Source organism: Amblyomma mixtum, chromosome 7 (genome assembly GCF_055824585.1).
Source record: "Amblyomma mixtum isolate Tamu chromosome 7, ASM5582458v1, whole genome shotgun sequence".
NCBI classification, from domain to species: domain Eukaryota; kingdom Metazoa; phylum Arthropoda; class Arachnida; order Ixodida; family Ixodidae; genus Amblyomma; species Amblyomma mixtum.
The window spans coordinates 67,448,854-67,463,001 of NC_143018.1; the positions used below are offsets into that span (position 1 = coordinate 67,448,854).

The 14,148-nt window shown below is 47.2% G+C and overlaps 1 long non-coding RNA gene across 5 annotated transcripts in view; it reads left to right on the forward strand.

Annotated features, from left to right (window-relative positions):
* The window catches only part of LOC149336373 (uncharacterized), a 103,951-nt gene that overhangs the window by 64,149 nt on the left and 25,654 nt on the right, over window positions 1-14,148 (forward strand). For 2 of the 5 annotated variants that reach the window (XR_016284259.1, XR_016284262.1), the window contains exon 8: window positions 5,044-5,187. The exons of the other annotated variants lie outside the window; for them this stretch is intronic. This is a non-coding gene — a long non-coding RNA (uncharacterized LOC149336373). The remainder of the gene's footprint in view (window positions 1-5,043; window positions 5,188-14,148) is intronic. 5 annotated transcript variants of the gene reach the window in all.

The window sequence follows — 14,148 nt, forward strand, 5'->3', positions numbered from 1 at the left end:
ATCCTGGTGCGTTGATGTGAGGATCCGAGAGGGTGCTTTGTCGGTTCTGGTCACCGAGATCAGGCCGTGACCCAGGCCTGTTTATGTAAGTCGTGCGACAAGCGGATTTTATGCGAAGCATATTACGAGAGGTACACTACAGCCCTTCGCCGTGGTTACACGCCGTGCACTCCACGTGGTACAGTGACGACACACCACGTGAGATACCACGTGACACATGACGTCTCGACCGAGGAAGACGGAGGTACACTACAGCCCTTCGCCGTGGTTATGCGCCGTGCACACCACGTGGTACAGTGACGTCACACCACGTGACATAGCACGTGACACATGACGTCACGACAGAGGAAGACGGAGGTACACTACAGCCCTTCGCCCTTCGCCGTGGTTATGCGCCGTGCACACCACGCGGTACACTGACGTCACACCACGTGACATACAACGTGACACATGACGTCACGAGAGAGGAAGACGGAGGTACACTACAGCCCTTCGCCGTGGTTATGCGCCGTGCACACCACGCGGTACAGTGACGTCACACCACGTGACATACCACGTGACCCATGACGTCACGACAGAGGAAGACGGAGGTACACTACAGCCCTTCGCCGTGGTTACACGCCGTGCACACCACGTGGTACAGTGCCGTCACACCACGTGACATACCACGTGGCACATGACGTATAGACAGAGGAAGATGAGGGTCCACCTCGCGCCGTCACTGTGGTTGCACGCCGTGCAGACCACGTGGTACAGTGACGACACACCACGTGACATACCACGTGACACATGACGTCACGACAGATCGCCGTCACGCGCTGGGAGAGGGAGAACGATGCCATCGCCCAGACACCGGAATGTCCTCGAGCGGCATTCCCGCGCATTTCGAACGCGTGTTCACACTCGGTGTAGGTGAAACGCACAAAAAGGCCTCCAAAAACGCTGGAAGAAGCACAAACACAACAAGCGACTACGCAAAAAGATCGCTGAAATCGAGAGGCGAATCGAGGAACACACACTTACTCTCCAAACACAACAATGGAACCAAATATGTGAAAGCGTCAATGGACAGCTCGGAAATAAGAAGACATGGCATCTTCTAAGACACCTGCTCGACCCAGAACAAACACGTCCCGTGCAACAAAGTCAACTGTACAGATTCATACATAAATATGAGGGTACAACTGAAGACCTAATCAAAGAGCTAGCAGAACGTTATCTAAACACGGATGATGGTACCACACAACCAGACTACCGGGGGACTCCTAATCCAAATTTAGACGCAGACATCACAGACGCAGAGGTCTGGTACGCAATTGGAAAACTGCGGACAACATCTGCGGCAGGACCAGACAAAGTAACAAATAAGACTCTCAGGAACTTAGACGCAACGTCGATCGCGGCGGTTACAGACCTTATGAACAAATACTGGCATGCAGGCAACATACCACCAGAGTGGAAACACGCGAAAATCACTTTTATTCCTAAAGCGGGTAAGAAACTCAGCACTGAGAATCTACGCCCAATTTCATTAACATCATGCCTAGGCAAACTCATGGAGCATGTCATCCTCAATAGGCTCCAAAACTATGCGGAGGACATGAACCTCCTACCTGAAACAATGTTAGGATTCAGGGCCCAACTATCTACCCAGGACATACTCTTGCAGCTTAACAAGGACATAATTGAAGCTGACGAGGGAACAGGAACGAAAGCAATATTGGGTTTAGACCTTGTTAAAGCTTTCGACAACGTCACCCACAAAGCCATTTTGACAAGCTTGTCAGAAATCAACCCCGGAGAAAGGACGTACAACTACATCCGATCCTTCCTCACTAACAGAACAGCAGTGATAACGGTCGGAACAATAGAGTCTGCCCCAATCACACTAGGAAGTAAAGGAACGCCACAGGGCTCCGTCCTGTCCCCTTTCCTTTTTAACCTCTCCCTCATGAAAATTCCCCCCAAACTGGCACAAATACCATACCTACATCACACGTTCTATGCAGATGACATCACACTTTGGGTAACCAAAGGATGCGAAGGCTACATAGAAGACACACTCCAAGCAGCAGTGGACATCATTGAGGCATGCGCATGGGAATCCGGCCTCACTTGTTCTGAGCAAAAATCTGAACTCTTCGTGATCCGTCGTAAACAAAGAGGTAGGCGTACCACGACATCCCCCCCCGCAAATAAACGTCTATGTTAATGGACGATCTGTCAAAGAGGTGCAGACCATGAGAATACTGGGGTTGTATTTACAAACAAATGGAAAGAATACTGACACACTCACTAAGCTAAAACGCACGGTAGAAGCGACGGCGCGATTAATCCGCCGCATAGCTAACCGCAGACAAGGGGTGAGGGAAAGAAATTTATGCCGCCTAGTGCAGGCCTTTGAGCTAAGCAGGATACTCTATGCCACCCCTTATCTCAAATTTTCGAAAGCAGAAAAGGACAAATTGGATAGCATGATACGGCAGGCCTATAAGGCTGCGTTAGGACTCCCACTAAATGCCTCAACGGAAAGGCTTATGAGGTTAGGAATACATAACACCTACAATGAACTGAAAGAAGCCCATTTAATGGCTCAAACAGCGCGATTAGCCAATTCCAGAACTGGCAGGAGTATTCTTACCAGGCTCGGAATTAACTTTCAACCTACGAATAACGATGCTAAAGTAGACTTACCCCGCGACTATAGGACGGCCCTACAAATCAAACCACTCCCCAAAAACATGCACCCCTTACACCATGATGGTAGAAGACAAGCACGAGCCAAAGCCTTACATAAGAAATACAGACAGTGCGCTGCAACACTTTATGTCGATGCGGCAGAATACAAAAATACCAATGCCTTTGCAATTGTGGTTGTGAACGAGAATGGTGACCACATCGTCTCGGCGACAATCAAAACGAAAACCTCTGAAACGGCAGAAGAGGCGGCTATAGCCCTCGCCCTAGCACATACCCAAGGGAGCATCATCCTCAGCGATTCCAAAATGGGTATCAATAATTTCGCTAAAGGGCGAATTACAAACACCTCCCTTAGAATCCTTAACGCAACCAAATTCTCACCAAATTATTCCGAATTGATATGGGTCCCAGCCCATTCGGGGAATCCGGGGAACGAGGCAGCCCACAATAAAGCCCGAGGTTTCGTCGACCAGGCAGTGGATGAGTCTGGCTCCCTGAATTTCACGGACTCAATTATCACATATCATGATCTCACCAATCATTTTAAATTAGAGAGGAGAATTTTCCCCCCTCCAGACAAAAGACTTACTAAAGAACAAGAGGTTACGTGGCGTCGTCTACAGACGAGATCGATACGCACCCCATCACTCCTCGCGCACATTTATCCAGATCTTTACAACCTAAACTGCAAACACTGTGGCCAACGTGCTACCTACGATCACATCCTGTGGGACTGCAAAATAGAGCCACCTCCGGGTGATCTAGTTACAGCTCCTTCTCTCGAGCGGTGGGAGACCGTGCTGGCTAGCTCTGACCCCAGAACGCAAGTTTTGGCGGTGGAGTGGGCTGACAAAGTCGTCGAGGGCTATGTACTCTCAACCACTTAACGCGACCTCTTGCCAAGCTCTTCCCGGCGAATAAAATGTTTTACAATCAAAGGTGAAACGCTCGCTCCACCGGGCAGGCGGACGCGGCTTCCGTGGCAATCCAGGCGCCCACCCAACGCGCGTCTCGGTGTTAGTCGGCGTTCCGCTGTAGCCATGCCGTTGTCTTCCCCCACGACGAAGGCTTCTAGTGGTTGTATTAAAGTGACCAAGTATTCAACCAAGGAAAGCCATGTATAACCAAGCCTAGCCATCAGTATGCTTCGCATCTGACCAGGGTTAACCAAGTTAAGCCTCAGCCATTTTATTGTTAAACCCTTGTGGAGAATCGCATGGCACCGAGATTTGAAACAAAGTGCTCTTGCCTCTACCTCTACGCCACCGCTGCACCTTTCCATCACTTCACATTAAAAATCGCATACCGCAAGATCGAAAAGAAAAATCGCAAGAACCAAACTGCGGAATCACAAAGAGATTTGCAAAGTGCACTTAGCAATGTTTTCGTTTATAAGTTTTGACAGGCAGTCATTGACCATTTGGTTTTGCGCAATGCATTTAGCAGTGTATCATCTTACACTGTAAAAAGAACGTTAACATCCGGGAAATGACCAATGCGAGTGGGCTAATTTTCTATGGCGACGTTTCAAGACGCTGCCTGCAATTTTTCCATAAAGCCGTATTGAACACGCGTGAAAAGTTGTTTTTCTTCAAGATTTTATATTAGTGTACCAGTACTACAGACGTGCGAGTCAGCAAAGTCAACAAGGGCCGCTATATAAGAGCGTTCAGGCTGCAGCATAGTTATATCCTTTCTTGAACGAGAACCCTGCGTTCTCTCCTACCACAGAGCTATGCATCAGGAGTAAAAACGGAAACTTAGATACTGTTTGGCGCCGTTTATACAAGCACAGCATTGGACGTAGAGCTTACTTGAATATTTCCGCTCACATCACTATGGAAAAAAGTGTTAAGGTTACGACAGTGCTGAGTGCACGCGCCGTAAGTGGAGTCAGCTTGCCATCTCGAATGTTTCAAATGCGATGCTTTACCTGCGGTCAGTCAGAGTGCTCTTTCTTGTTTACAGCTGCAGTGCAGGCGGATATCTTCCGATTGGCGATGTGGCCAAGCTTAAATTGTAGAAAGAACCGCTAGAACAACGGAAAACATGAGGAAAATGTCCGCGACATCAGTTGCCTTCCCTCCAAAGGAAGATGGGACGTGAGGGGCGTGGAAGGTGGTACGTTACCGCTACTCAGGACGACGTCAATCACGCTGCACTTACGCAAACGGCTGGGCGCATGCTGCACAGCGGTCGCAGCCGATGGCTTGCTTGAGGGCGGTGGTTGTAGGTCGTTATAGGGCAAAAAGCAGACTTGTCCCAACTGATCGCACCAAAGGTCTAAGGATATGGGTGAAAGACCTGACATATAATTATCTTCTCTTCATTTCTTTTTTCCAGCATAACTGGGCCGCCGCACCTCTAGTCGTGTAGCGGCCCCTTACTGCACTGCACCCTGGCTTAGCCTTACCCTGCTTCAACAACCACAGACTTTGACCTGTATCCTGACTTGAACTTCATTCAACATGAGTGGAAAAGACACAAGTACGTTGCATTCTACACATTCTTTTCTGATACCGCAGGCGCGAGCAGAAACGTGCACATTCTTCACAGGCGCAAAATATGCAAGGGCGAGAAACGTTAACGAGTTGGATTGTGCTGTCGCGGACGTAGTATCGACTACGCTTTGGTGTCCCATCTTTATCAATACGAAACCGGAAAAATAAATTTCCTGCGTAACGCGCAAGAAGTGTGCCCACCAAGACATTCTATAAGCATCTAGTCGCGATTCAACATTCCGCGCCGCAGTCGTGCTCATAATTTAACTTGCCGGGAAATGAAGTATTTCAAGAACAAACTGCTGCAGCCGTTAGCTGCTGCATATAGACAAGTGCATTTAAAATTGAGTACCGTAAGCTCACACTACGTATGCGGCTTGGTTTACGCTAGCCGCCCGGAGCACAAGCCACTGTAAGCGGTGATTTTGAAACAAGCCTTGCTCGAGCTGCGTACGGCCACACATTATTCTGCACATTTATCCAATTTTTTTTCGAGCGGGATGGTGTAATCAACGAGACTGATATCAAGATAAAATTTCAGCCCATCCGCTTACGCCTTCACCATAGCAGTTTGACTTGCTTGTGGATTTGAAGCAAATAAAAAGTTGCTAGCCGCCGATGTTTTCAATTAGGTCGGCAATGGCGACGTTCGATTCCATCTTTTTCGACTCGTTTAGACTAGCTGCAATAGCTGCACAATTCGGGATGGAAGTAGGCTGCTTTTTATGTTTATATTCGCGAACTGAGTGATGTAACTGTGATAATTTCTAAGACCCCGTTATTTCGAAACGTCTCATCTTTAGAGAGAAACTCTGTCGGTACTATACGCTCAAGGCAGTCGTCACAATAGATTTTATGCATCAGTCATTCGAATCTACCCTCCACGTGTTATATGAAAATCAATAAATCCTTGATTCCATGCAACCAGTAACCGATGTAACCTCACCTCAAGGCTCTTTCAGGTTTGCTGTGTTAGTCAGTGTTGAAGCTCCGACTTAAATGCCGTATGCCAGTTGCGAAATTCTGAACTCTATGCAGGCGTCCTGATGCCTTGCCTTCATTATTAAACAGCATTTTTGCCTCGGTTTTCAAAAAGTAAGGCTGCCGTATTTATTGTGTTGTGTAGCTTTTCCATCGTGCTAATGAACAATGATGTGCCTGCCGGCTGTGTGGTATGAGGCTTTTGAGCGGCGCTGTCACGGTATTTTATCAGTGCTTTAGATAGATAGATCATGCAATCTAAAATCAAGCCTTGAATCAACAATGCAAAATATATTACTCCCCAGGGAAGATTGTATTTTTCACAAGATATATTTAAAAGACCATGTTGTTTATTACGGTGAAATAAAGAGCGCACTTCAAAATTCATTCAGAAGAGTTGTACATAAAAGGGCTTAGTCAGGTGCATGGTAAGTTCATTCAAGTTCCAGGCGCTATTTTCAAATCTCCTTCGAGAAACTTGGTATGAGTTTTTATTGTGTTATTTTAGCACCATAATTTAACCCGATGCATAAAAAGTGCACTGAACCGGCATTTTCTATTAGACCGTGTCCGATCCAGGGCTGTATGCTGACCTGCTATCGCAAATATTTATAACCCCTGCTACGTGACCTTTCTTTTGGAAATCACGCTGTTCACGCTGTACGGCTATGTCTCCTTGGGATTGTATTGTTTGTTGTTTGTATCAGTACGATACGTACTTGCGTGCAGCCGTTTTGTTCGATTGTCGCGAAGTTCATTCTGTAGGTTACTACAGTGAAGATGTTTCACTGCCTGTAGCTGCTTTCTTGTGGTATCCTAACCTAAGAGAGATCGTTGTCAAGAGAGGACAGCTGAGCTTTCGGCTGGCAGAAAAATCTCGCATGATTCTCGACTACAACTTCTGCATCGTAGGATAGCATAAGACCTGCACTTTATTACTTTTCGCAAAGCTTGTCTCGTAAGTTTTAGCGGGAATTATTGTTCCAAAATTTTCCTCCTAATTTACCGCAGCAAGCACTTTTTGGTATTACCTGATTGGTTGATTGGTTAGTTGATTGCGGTTTAACGTCCCAAAGCGACTTAGGCTCTGAGGGACGCCGTAGCGAAGGGCTCCCTAAAGTTCGACCACCTAGGGTTCTTTAACGTGCCCTGAAATCGCACAGTACACGGGCCTCTAGAATATCCCCTCCATCGAAATTCAGCCGCCGCGGCCAGGATCGAACCCGCGTCTTTCGGGTCAGCAGCCGAGCGCGGTAACCACTACACCACCGCGGCGGGGCTCGGTATTACCTGAGGTGTCCAATCTCCTGCTTTTGGGGCTATTTATATGTAGTATAATCAAACCTTGGCGTTGGTGGCGCTGGTTAACTCTTACAGTTCGGTTACACTACACAAAATTTTGGCAGTGGCTTAGCTGTGGTCAAGCCCGGATATTCAAGCGAAAAGGTTCACTTACGCTTTGTTTGACGCCATGGCTGTCGCAGTTCCCGCACATTGCACTGGGAGCACCACGAAAACGGTGGAGGCGTTCCGCCGTCCACACACTGCATGTACGGAGGAGGAGGAGGAGACGCGCGTCTAGTGAATACTGAATACGGTGCTCTCTTAAGGCCGGGATACATGCGACATTTTTTTTTGACGACATTCGCGCGGCAGAAAACGTCGCGGCGGCGCGACACCCGGCTGGAGATACAAGGAGCGTTGAAGCGGCAGCGCTCGACGCGAAAGCAAATGTGATTAAAAAAACCACTGCGCAGGGATGTCTGTGAGAACAGCCACGCTGACCATTCTGTTACAATCAGGAAAGTTTCCCTTCGACACTATTGTACAAATTCTAGCACGCGCGCTTAAGTATCTATAAAGATTTGCGTGCTCGAATGCATGCCGTCGCGTACCTTCGGACGCCCGCTCAGCCGCGGACACCAGCGGCTGCGGTTTTCTTCGACACAGTCGCCTCAGGGAGGGAGCGCAGGCATTCCGAACCATGGTTCGGCCGTGTTCTCCAAAAAAAAAGCGACATTTCAAGTCTGATGAAGCGTTTATTTTCACGGCAATAACATTCCCGTGCCAAAACCACTGCGTAGCTCGTCGGCCATGGCGGCCACGTTGGCGGCGGCAGGCAGAGGACCGGAAGAGCGGGCTTTCTGCGCTGCTATTGGCTCGCTTCAGCCGCCGCTTCCGGTCTCACCGGACGCCGCGCGTCAAAATCTAGCCGGTCCTGATCGGCGGCGGCGGGCGTTTTTCTCGACGCCGGGCGTCAAATCTGCGCCGTCTGGCGAAAATCGACGACTCGCCGCGGTAAAAACGCTCCATGTATTCCGGCCTTTAAAAGGTTGCATAGAGGAGGTTGCTGTGGTGTCCATTCCTTTTGGGTGTACACCAAGATATGCGGGACAGGCATTTCCTTTCCTTAAAACTAATTTTCATTTCATTTCATTTTTCTAAAGGCCCTTACGGCGCGGCTCGGGTATTCACTGAGATGAGGCACGCAGGCTTGGTTCCTTTTTCTTAAAACCAATTTTTATTTTCATTTTCCTACCCTTACAGCGCGGTTCGAGTGTCCACCGAGATATGAGAGTTTCGTGGCGCACTGTTTCTCGTTTATTGATTTTTTTATATTTTATTTCTTTCATTTTTTTATTTTCGTTTTGTGCTTATTCTTATTCTTTTTTTTTTGTTAGGGAGTCGGCGGCCACCTGCACTGCGCGAGAATTCACTAGGTTTCGCGCATGCGCAGTATGTGGCTCTTGCAGCATACCCAGCATACGCGAAGCTCGGCTCCGACCCTCGTAGTGAAGCTTTTCGCTACAAAAATACCCCCGAAAGCAGAAATTTGGGCAGCCGTCGCCTTAGCTCAGTTGGTAGAGCACCAGACACAAAATTCGTAGATAGTTGGTTCGAATGCCACCTGGGGCATGTGGTTGTTTTCCTTCTGCTTTTATTATTCATAAATAGATGAAAACCACACAGTTTAGACATGCCCTATGCTCGTTAGTTTCTATAAACGTATTTCAACGAGCGCCTCTTTCCATCGCCTTCTCAGCTCATATCAGCTCAGTGAGTATGTTGCAAAAGGATGTATTTAGTAAATTATGCGACCGGGTATGCTTTATTCGTATGCTTTAAATTGCGGATGGTTCTCTTTGCCTTCTGTCCACGGCACTGATCGAACCAGCGGATTTTTTTCCCCATATTTTGTCTTTTTGTTAATGTGCACATCATCAAATCATGTTCCTGTGAGAGTTCCCTTTAATATACTTCACGTGTTTTCTAGTATTTTGGTCTTTTATAAGTATGCAACAATTCTCAGCTCAGGACTAGTTTATAGTACTCTTGTCGCTAATATCCAGTGGCACCGCAACACTGGGGTCCTTTGTACGTCAGTGTGACTACATAACCTACTTTCTTTTATTCAGCTGCGAAGACGACTGCCTGCCCAGCCCAGACGCCAGCCGGTAAGTGCATGAAGGATTATAGCTTGCGAAATCTACGTAAAATCCAGAACTTTGGTATAGATCGTGCCGTACTCAACGCAATTATCAGCGAGCCCGAAATGTGAGCGCTGGCAGAGAGCAAGCGTGTTCTAATCATTTAATCCATGCTCCTAGACAAGTGACACCTAATGTGTGTTGGACGCGACCGTACAATAGGTCTTCATGCTGTAGCTTCTAATGCCGATAAGTAGAAATAGTTTGACAAGTTCGTGGTACTATGACGTCTGTACTGAGCTGCTCAGTGACTAGTCTGAGCTTTTGAAATTCCCCACTACAGTAAGAGCGCAAATGTTGATAGTGGGCTTCGCTCTTAATATATATGTGTCTTGCAAAATGGCGTTGTATAAGCAAGCAACAAATATTTATTCAAGGCTATACAATAGTTCATGCACGTACCGCCAGGTGGCTGCGAAGTGCGTGTCGACCCGCATGCTGCAACTGAATCAAAGAAAGCAGGTTATATAATGCGACTGAGGTGCAAAGAACCCCACGGTGGCGGTACCACTGGATATTAGCGACACGCGTACTATATAAACTTGGTTTGGTTCATGGGGGTTTAACGTCCCAAAGCGACTCAGGATATGAGAGACACCGTAGTGAAGGGCTCCGGATAATTTCAACCACCTGCGGTTCTTTACCGTGCGCTGAAAAAAGAACCTCAGGTGGTCGAAATTATCCGGAGTCCTTCACTACGGCGTCTCTCATAACCTAGTCGTTTTGGGACGTTAGACCCCCATAAATCAAACCAAGTTCATATAGTACGCGTGTCGCTAATATCCAGTGGTAACACCACCGTGGGGATCTTTGCACCTCAGTCTGATTATATAACCTGCTTTCTTTGTTTTAGTTGCAGCATCCGGGTTGACACGCACTTCGCAGGCACCTTGCGGTGCGTGCATGAACTATTATATCTTTCGAAATCTCTACGTAAAATGCAATAGTTTGTGCTGGATCATGCCGTGCTGCTTGCAATTAATAATGAGCCTGAAATGTGAGTGCTGGCAGAGGGAAGGCGTATTCTAGAAGTTTTATCCGTGTGCCTATACAAGTGTGTGGCGTGTTTTATGTGACTGCACAATAGGACTTGATGCTGCAGCTCCTGAAGCCGGTAAATATAAATGCTTTTATAAATTCATGGCTACTACGAAACCTTGACTCAACTGCTCACAAAGTCCGAGCTTTTGAGATTTACGACTACCGTAAGAGTGGACTGAGGGTAGTCGGTAGTCGTATGTTTCAGTGTGCGAGTAATGCCCGTGAGTATGATATCACGGGCATGCGCAACATGAAAGCAGTTAGTATTTTCAGACCAAAATACAGCTACAACGACTTATCCAGGAACGTCCCCTAACTCTTGTGAAGCACAACTGGAGTTTTTTTTTATTTTTAAGCATGCCTTCATAAGTTCCTGCGCAATTACTCCATCAGCGATTATTTACTTGTGCTTTGCAGCGCTTGTATACACTTTAAACCAGATTCAGACGTAGGCGATATATTTTGCAGGCCGCACAATACTTAGCAAAATTGCAGCCTACCTCTGTCGACAACGATAGCTCATGCATCCCGTGCATGATCGTTCACAGCGCCTAGTCTCTCCTACGGTGGTTTTCTCGGAGGTTAGTTGCATCCCATAGACTCCGGCAGCCCATTGCATAGAGGGGCTGGCGAGCTTTTACTCATCAATCTCCTTATTTTGTTTCCCTGTGAAACGGAGGCACAGTTTCGCCACTCTAAACGGCGTTCGAGACATCATAGGAACTTTCTACTTTCCCACCACATACTTCAGTCTGTGTGACACCTGAAGCGAATGTGGCATAACCAGCGGTTTAATTGAGTTTAAGCTCTGTGTCACGCTTTGTAGAAGAGCTTAAATCACTGCCTTCACAAATGGGCAAGAGAAGTCGACATAAATTGAACTGCACCGAGATCTATTGCCTTATTATTCAGTGCACTTGAAAATCTTTGAAGGCGCAATCGGCGCTCTGGGCCTACAGTCTGGTCCCCTGAAGATTTTCCCATAAAATTACAGGGAAGCTTTATTGCCAACGTATGCTGTCTTGTCCCTTCCGGCTTGTCCTCTGCGAACGGGTGGCTTGAAGTGCAACGAGAGAAAAGTCAGAGCGACAAAGGCATAAAACCAAAGTGAAACGGGTGGCGATGACCTATGTGCATAAATTATAAATAGCAGTGGCAAGCGCTTTCCGAAAGACTGTCTAGCGCTTTTGAAGTGTTCTGGTTGAACTTTTTCGCTTAACCTTTTTCCAGCGGCGCCTTCTGTAGCGCCGTCTAGCGACACTTCTGCTGGCAGTGCTCTGCCTGAAACACGTACACAGTGTGTAACCGCTGTGTAAGATTAATAAAGATGGAGACTTATCAGATCATGCCTTTCAGTTATCACCATGATCTTATCATCATGAGAGTTATCAGATCATGACCTTTCGCCTACTTAAAAGGTTGCACATCGGTTAAAACAGAGGCCGCCGGCATCACGCAACACTAGTATTTTTGCCTGTCCTAGTGTACATATAACCAGCATATGTTGCCAAGTCTCCTAGTCGTAATGATATCTGTGAATCACTGCGCGGCATGACAGTGGCTTCAACGGCTTACATTGACTAACAACGTAAAGGGCCTCCCGTCGCAGAAAAGACCGGGTTGACGTCAGCGCAGATGAATGTCAGCGACCAATCTACAAAAATCTCGCCATAAGCAACTTAGAAGGGACAGATAGGTGGTAGATGGGCCACCTATTTCACGTGACCTTGTGGCACCATTACAATCTCCTTACAGGATTGTGTGCAAGCCGCCTATCATGACCGGTGGCGGTTAAGCTACTGACTGGAGAAGAAGGCGTTGCTCGGAAGGGGCAGCCTGGGTTTCACAAGCCCCATTGATGGCTGTGCTTTAAGCAGGCACTTGCCTCGGCAGGTGCGCATTATTTAATCGCTTTGCCACTGCGCTATGATAGGTATGAAGACTCAGCGACCTGTGACAATAGAGAACCATTTATGGCTTATGGGGTTTAGCATCCCAAAGCGATTCAGGCTATGGCAGAGCTAGGGCTCTGAAAATTTTTCCACCTGGAGTTCTTTAACGTGGACTGAGATCGCAGCTTAAAGGAACACAAATTCCGCACATATGAGAATTAACCTAATTTTGGTATTCCATCATACAGTTAAGCAGAAATTAACCGCTCCAGCTTTTCACCAAACATAGCGAGCTGCCGTTGGTTCGTTGTGATCGTTTCCGCATACTTCAGGTACTGTCAGCAGCTTCACTATGATGCCATTCAAGAAGGTAATCAATCTTGCTAATAGCGCTCAAAGAATACAAAAAAACTTAGGTTTAAAACTAAAGCAAGCGGTATAAATTGCACAGCTGAGTGGTTTATGTTACGAAGCAACCTATGAGCTGTGAGAGACGCCGTACACAGGGCTCTGGACACGTACCTGAGGCTTTGACAACACTAAAGAACAACCTGTGATGGGCGCTGACATCTTGCAGTCCAGGGATTATTCCTTCGCCTTTGGCGGTCGCGGCGGGTAGAGCTACGTATTTTTTTCGTCATAACCCTCCCGAAGAGCTCATGCGTAAGAGGCTAATAAGCCGGCGTTTAGCAATTTTCGGTAAGCTCAACCATCACATCACGGCAAGCAAAGAAACAGCAGTTCACTATTAGTAGCGAGTTGCTTGGAAGTGGTAAGGGAGAACTCCTACTTGCGTCACTTAGTAGCCGATGACCCAGATCATGAGGCAGAGAACTAGAAAAATAAGAATGGCGTTTAGCGCATATGGCAGGTTCTCTCAGATCACAATGACATTTTACTAATTACCTTCAAGAAAAAGTTTACTACACTTGCATTTTGCCAGTACTCACCTATTGGTCACAAACGCACAGGATAACGAAAAGGGTTCAGCTTAAAGTGAGCACAACGCAGCCAGCTAAGAAAAATGTTTGGTATAACGAGTAGAGACAGGAAGCGGGCAGAGCGAGTCAGGGAACAAACGCAGGTTATTTAAGTCCTTGTCCAAAATTTAGGGTAAGAATTGAGCTTGGGCAGGGCATGTAATGCGAAGTCAAGATAACCGCTGGACCTTAACGGCAACGGAATGGATTCCATGAGACGGGTGGGTGGATGTGATTAAGCAGCTTGTAGGGATACGGTGGTCGCAGCTGGCAAAGGACGGGGTTAACTTGAGATACATGGGAAACGCCTTTGCGCTGCAGTGAGCGCAGTCAGGATGATGACGATGATGATGATAATGATATGATCATGCAGCCAACTTTAGGAAAGTATGTTTAATATCCAGTTCCATTAGACGCTATTTTCGATGCTACGGTGGCAAGCAGGATGTATCTATTGCATTGGTAGACGGCTAACTGAATTAGCTTTGGATTATTCAGTTTGACCGTCGCAATCCCACAAAAGCTATGAGGGACGCCCTATTGAAGGGCTCCAGAAATTTCGACC